Source organism: Dipodomys merriami, unplaced genomic scaffold (genome assembly GCF_024711535.1).
Source record: "Dipodomys merriami isolate MVZ:Mamm:240054 unplaced genomic scaffold, mDipMer1.0.p SCAF_199, whole genome shotgun sequence".
Lineage (NCBI taxonomy): Eukaryota > Metazoa > Chordata > Mammalia > Rodentia > Heteromyidae > Dipodomys > Dipodomys merriami.
In genome coordinates, this window is record NW_027203370.1 from 1696897 (window position 1) to 1703834 (window position 6938).

Below are 6938 nucleotides of genomic sequence, written 5' to 3' on the forward strand. Positions count from 1 at the left end.
CCATAGAATTAAACTGTTTTTGGTTTTATGTGTGTGAAAGTGCTAAATTTATTTGTTTTCAAAATACGCAAGTATATTGTGAAAATATTGTCTAGTTGGATAACATTCAACTTGATGACCTTCTGATAAAGAAGGGGTAATTAAATCAAATTAGATGCCAAATAGTATTGATTTTTAAAATTTTACTATATAGATAATAATATAACTAGACCAGTACAGTAAAATTTTATATTATGCAGCTTATTTTTTAATTTAATTTTATTGTCAAAGTGATGTACAGTGGGGTTACAGTAATTGTAAGGTAGTGAATACATAACTTTTCAAGCTTACCCCTTCCTTCATTTTTCTCACAGTTTTCCTTCTCTTCAGTACCTCTCACAAGTTGTAGTGTATATTTCCAACATATTGTCTTGGGAGTATTGCTATTGCATTGGTTTGCCCTTTGTCATTTGTGTCACCATTATGATGTTGCTCTTCCGGTCCCTAATTTAGATAAATGTATACACAATACACAGGGTACCAAAATCAAATACAGCAAGGGATAAACCATGGGGGAAAAAATCTAAAGAAACTAGAAATCACATAATATATTAAAAAAAAAACAACTGCAAATAAAAATCTCTGATTCCATATCTTGGAGTTCATTTTGTTCAGCATCATCTTATATGGTCATATACGCATAACAAAGACATTAGAGATTAATAGTTACATGGACACTAAATCGTGAAAACATGTTAACTGTTTTTGATGGTAAAGGGGGAATTAGGGTTGGTGAAATACCAGTTCTGATAAAGGAATTTCAAAAGAGTTTTAAAATTATGACAGGTGAATTTTAATTGTTGAAACTTTTAAAGAAAATTTAAAATTAAATTTTAAGAAAATTTAAAATTACCTGGGAAATTAGGCTTTCATGAAAAGAAATCCATGGAGACTTTGTGGAGAGGGAGCAATGTGAGTGAATATGGTTCATTTTCACACTAAACAAACAAACCTCAGAAACCTTGCTGTACGTCCTCTAGGTTTCCTTGAGAATTGTCCTTTCCCAGGAAATATACTTTCATGATTTGAAAAAAGGTTATAGTGCAATTTAATTCAAATTTCTTTTTAAAAATACATAAAAATTTGTGAATTAACCTTTAATTACGAAACAGTAATTCTCTGAAAAAGATAATTTGGGTCAAAATATTTAGGGCGAGAGTGCCCTCCACAATGAAAGAAGGTATTGGGTATACACTTTTCTGTTTGTAATACTTTCCACAATGTTTTTTCACTTGAAGCACTGAAACACAGAAAAAAATCTGATTGGATACTTCAAACCAGTTATTTCACATTTCTAAGTGACTCACAAAAAAATAATATCCTTGTTAACATGAGATAGTGAAGACTTCTCTTATTACATAAGCCAAACAGTTTTGGGTTCAGAAAAGAATAGAGCAAATTGAAAAGGTGAAAAAACAGTGTTCTGGGCTGAGAAGGTGGCTCAATGGTAGAGCACTTGGCTTGCATGAGGCCCTGGGTTTGATTCCTCAGCACCACATAGGCAAAAAGAAAAAAGCCGGAAGTGACGCTGTGGCTCAATTGGTAGAGCGCTAACCTTGAGCTGAAGAGCTGAGGGACAGCACCCAGGCCCAGACTTCTGGCCCCACGACCATACCTCCCCCCCCCCCACAAAAAAAAAAGAAAGAAAAGAAAACAGTGTTCTTAGAAACCCTAGCTAAGCAAATTGTCTTCAGCAGTGAAGGGAGGCAAAAACTTTTTGATATAGATTGTCTTAATATTTTTGCTACCTAAAGTGAATTTACAGAGCCTATTTGGCTCACTATAAGGCAGAATAGATTGAATGAAGACATGAAAATAAATTCCACATCAAAATGAGGCAACTTAAAAGAATTTTAATGGAGAAACCATCAAGATGTAGCAGTGGGGGAGGCCTTATAGTCCTTCAGCTTCACTAGACTTGAAGGCAAGGAGCTGTGATTAATTGGAAATCAGACAAGAGCTAAAAGGAGGACATAGAAGTAGGACATAGAATCATTGTCCTTTTGTAACAGACACTTTCTTCCAAGGTATGGGTAATTTAACTCTATTCTCCTCCATACATCTTGTTGAGCAAATGCAAGACGAAGAGAAAATAATAATCTATTGAAATAATTTTGCAAAGAATAACTTCACTGTTCCTGATAAGGAATCTAAGGAGAGTCTTAAGAGAGAAGATAAAAGTGGAGTATTCTTCGGTTTCCTCTAATCATCTTGTTCGCAAAATATATCTTTGGGGTTAGAAGTGATTGAATCAAAAATTAGTGGAGTACTTATTTCTGTTGGCACTTTAGACACAAGAAGACTTCCAAGGTAAAAGAAAAAAGAAAAAAAGGATATCAAAATATTTGTGATCACAGTTTCTTGGACTGGGTTTTTTGGAGACAAAGTTTTACATTAGAGCTTGTCCTGATTAACATCAATGTTGGGTTTTCACCTTTGCAACCAAATGCAGAGGTGAAGTTTACTGTACTCCCTTGAACAAGTAAACAGCACAATAAAAAAATGACAAATAATGTTTAGTGAATTACTTTCATCAATTACTTTTCCAGAACAAAGATGGAAATATATAACTCAAAATCAATTGACTTAAAAGTATGAAGATAGAGTAGTGAAGTGAGATATGAAAATATAGAGGATTGTTTTCTCTCCAATGGAGTAATGGGTTCTTGATCTTGTTTCTTCCATTCTGTCTTCACAAGCTATCAAGTGTGGCTCAGGACTGGAGTATCCAGTTCAGACAGAGAACTCACAGAAGAAAGATAATATTTGCAGCAAATATAGGTGATTTATAACCTTAGACAAGCTATTTAAATCTGTTCAAATTTCTCCTCTACCCCAAATTGCCCTCTTTGAATAGTTTTGTTTGCTTTTCCCAAGACTGCCCTTCATTAACTGCTTAAAATTTTGAGAGATCATATTCATACTCTCTAGAGATTGCTGTTTGGTTGTAATTTCTGTGTGTGTTTTCACTGAATTTCCAAAGGTTGTGCAAGTGTGCTACAATTAAATATGTCCATCTGATTGTCCAATGGATTAGATTGTCCTGGATTTGATTCATTCATTCTATCATTCTCAGCCAACCCCTTCTCCAAGATTTATTTCAAACTTACCACTTCCTTTATCACATGTGAACATTGAGTATTCTAGCTGTTCTTGCCCCTTGTCCATTTTTCATTCAATGTCTTTACTATTATTCCTCTCTGGTTTCAACTTCCTGATAGTCTTTCTGTTAAACTGTCCATTAGTACTTTGAAAAGTTTATATACATTCCATGGAGTTTCAATCCTGCATATACTTGAACTGATGTCAGCTTATATTTCCATAATTCATTCATCTGTAATAATTTGCAAGACTGGAGATGTGAACCACATAGATATGATTTTATTCTCATCTATTTGGAAAATTAATCTTTAGTTAACAAGAAAGTTTAAAATGATTTAGACTGTATTCTTAAGTACCAATTTTTATAAATGGTTTTGTACAATTGTGTGTGATTATTTTATTTTACATGGGATAATATTTTCTACCACCTATAAGTTTTGGAAAAAAGAAAATTAAAATTTAGTATTATCGGGCTGGGAAGGTGGCTCAGTGGTAGAGCGCTTGCCTTGCATGCCTGAGGCCCTGGGTTCGATTCCTCAGCACCACATAAGCAAAAAGAAAAAAGCCGGAAGTGGCGCTGTGGCTCAAGTGGTAGAGCGCTAGCCTTGAGCTGAAGAGCTGAGGGACAGCGCCCAGGCCCAGAGTTGAGGCCCCATGACCGGACCCCAAAAAAAAAAATTTAGTATTATCGAAGAATATGATGGAAATAGAAGTCAGATTTTATGTTTGTCACACAACATATAAGGCAACTATTTGTGACTTCTTAAAATGTACCTTGTTAAGTGATGAAATTAACTTTATTAGTTTACATTTAGGTTTGAAATATGAGAGGATGATATATTTAACAAATTTTGGAAAGCACCAAATGAACAACACAAATGGTAGGTGGTACTATTTCTACACTTTAATAAATGGTTGTACCTGATTGGCATTAGTGCAGTGTAAATAAATCAACTTTATTGTAACTCTATTGTGACTAAGTATCATCTATTTGTCAAATGGTATTTTCGCGAATATGATTTTTTTTGGTAGGTCATGGGGCTTGAAGTCTGGGCTTGGGCACTGTCCCTGTGCTCTTCAGCTCATGGCGAGCACTCTACCGCTTGAGCCACACACCACTTCCGATATTCGAGATAAGAGTCTCACAGACTTTCTTGCCTGGGCTGGTTTTGAACATTGATCCTAGATTTCAGCCTCCTGAGTATCTAGGATTACATGCATCAGCCACTAGCGCCTGGCTTGTGAATGTGATTTTTCAAAGATTATTTGAAAAGAATACACTTGCAGGAAATTAAATGTTATGAGAATGACAACATTTTTATACCACAGAACCAAGTTCTACTGACATACCATTGTTTTGAAGCACTAAGGATCTTCTCAATTAATGATATTTTCTGAATTACATTTGACCTCTAAGTCACGTTTTCCTGGCTTTGGTAGACCAATTGTATCTTTCCAGGAGCTATTTTTCTATCCTACTTATGCTGGACTGGAATCTTTCATTAATCACTAGGGGAGGGATATTAACAATAATCTTTTGACACTTTGTGATCTTGTTCACAGATATGGGCTGGTCATCTGTAAATTGAAAGTTGGAATTACAGTTCTTTCTCTCAGATTTTGTGATCTCATCCTTCATTTTATGTTGCCTTGCATTTCACTATTGTTTACTGCTAATTCCTGCTTCTCAAGGAATTGGGGCCTGAAATATTATAGGAAATGAGAAATTGGCATGGCTCTTCAATTACTTTCTGTTGGAATGTTGCATGGGTCTAGGTAAGAAGTCTTGACCCTGTTATCTGATGATGTGGGTAACTGGGACCTGGGATCCAAAGACCCATGTGTCTTGCAAAAGAATAATATCTTTTAGACATCATATCAACAAAATTTGGGTATAACCAATAGGAATGCTTCAGAAATGTGGAGAAAAACAGTTTGGAACATGTGAGTTTAAAACCAAACAGAGCAACAGAGTAAAATCCCATATAAATTAGAGGAAAACATTTTTTTTTACCATGTGAATTCAGAAGAACAAGAACACTTAGAAGGTAACACAAGATTATACTGAAGACATTACATTGATACTTTTTATATTCTAGTATGTATTATAAACCTAATTATTTATATTCCAATTCTATTTATTGGAATATATAAGTATCAATGTATTTGTCATATTATCAACTAATTCTAATAAGTTTCACTGTGTGAAATATAAAATCGCCACATATAAATATAAGTTATATAACTATATATAGTACAAAAGGGCACATGTTTTGCATTGTTCTGTTGCAGTTAGGGTATCAAAGACAACTCTTAAAGTATTATTGCATTATCTCTACCTCAGTGTTTGGTAGAGATAGACCTAAAGTTTACCATTTGTAGATTTACAGCCTGGAGGCAAGAGGAAACACTGTGATTAAAACATTGCCAATGTAAGGCCTAATAAAGTGGGGAAACATATGGACTTCTCCTGCAACTATGAAAATATTTGGTGATAGAAAGTCAGTAGTGTAAGTTTCTGCCTGGTTGGAAGGTAGACAGGCCAGACATTAGGTAATCATGCATATGAACAATTTTTTCAGCTTCTTGGCTTTTGCTACTTTTGGAATGTTAAGTATAATAAACAATTATATTTTGATAAAATTCCTTCTAGTCTGAACACTTCTGTCTTAACTGTTCATCTCTCTATGATCACTTGTAACTAAGATTAGTTTTGTTCCAGTAAGACAAACTATGCTGTAAAGATAGGATATTCTGTTGGTCTGTTCCTACATGGAAGAAGGATAAAGGGTCAGGTAGACATTTGTGCCGGTAAGACCTCATTTGGGAAAATGTCAGCTGCAGAAGTTTAGAAGTAGCTCTTAAGCAAGGCTTACTTTGAATCCATTAGCTCCACAAAGCTAACTCAGTTGCATAAATAAGTACTGGAAAAAGCCATTACCTTAGGATCTAGCTATAAGTGCTTCAAAGTATGATCAAATCTAAAATGAAAAAGAATTAAAATTGTCATTCACAAAAAATACAAATGTGAGCAATCGACCGAACAATATAAATTTTTTTCACTATACATATTATTTTAGGGAAATAAGATCAATATTATTGTTAGGGACAATAAGGCTTCCTTGTTACAAAAAGGCACCCAAGGATATAAGCCTGTAAAAAGATTGCATCATTAACTACTTAAATTTAGAAGATACTACATGATTCAGCAGCCCATATACCCAAATTACAACAATACAGAGATTAACATGGTGCTTGCACAAGGATAATATGAAAATTTGTGAAGTATTCCATAGTTTTCATTCTTCAGATGCAAGAAATGAAAAACAGTTATTAAAAAGTTGATTACAAAATTACACGTGTGACAATACATGCAAGTGTTAGAATTAAATGTGAGTTTGATATCAGTGGATTAAATCTTCACCTTAGAAAGGCCTTTATATACAATAACCTTTACAAAACTTTTGAAATTAGTTAACATGGTCATTTTATCCTTAAGAAATATACTAGTATAAGTGAAGGGTTAAAAATTAAAAACCTCACTTTAACATTGCCATTACTAACTTGCTAACTGCTGATTTTGCTTCTGAAAATATGCTTGTATTCAGACTCCCTTCCCTGGCAGATAAAACTGGGCAGTGACTGCGGGATATTGGCCTGCCCAGATGTCCGGATATCAGCCCACCCCAGAACAAGGACAGCGGTTATAGATAGAACATGTTTTTCAGTTCCAGTTTAGTTCAGCAATCCCTGGGACGGATCTTGACAACGACCACCTGGCCAGACCATAAACTGGG

At 34.5% G+C, this 6938-nt stretch overlaps 1 pseudogene; it reads left to right on the forward strand.

The window, feature by feature from the left end:
• The first annotated feature begins 6341 nt into the window (after nucleotides 1-6341).
• LOC138831522 (U6 spliceosomal RNA) lies at nucleotides 6342-6441 on the forward strand (annotated as a pseudogene).
• Nucleotides 6442-6938: the final 497 nt, after the last annotated feature.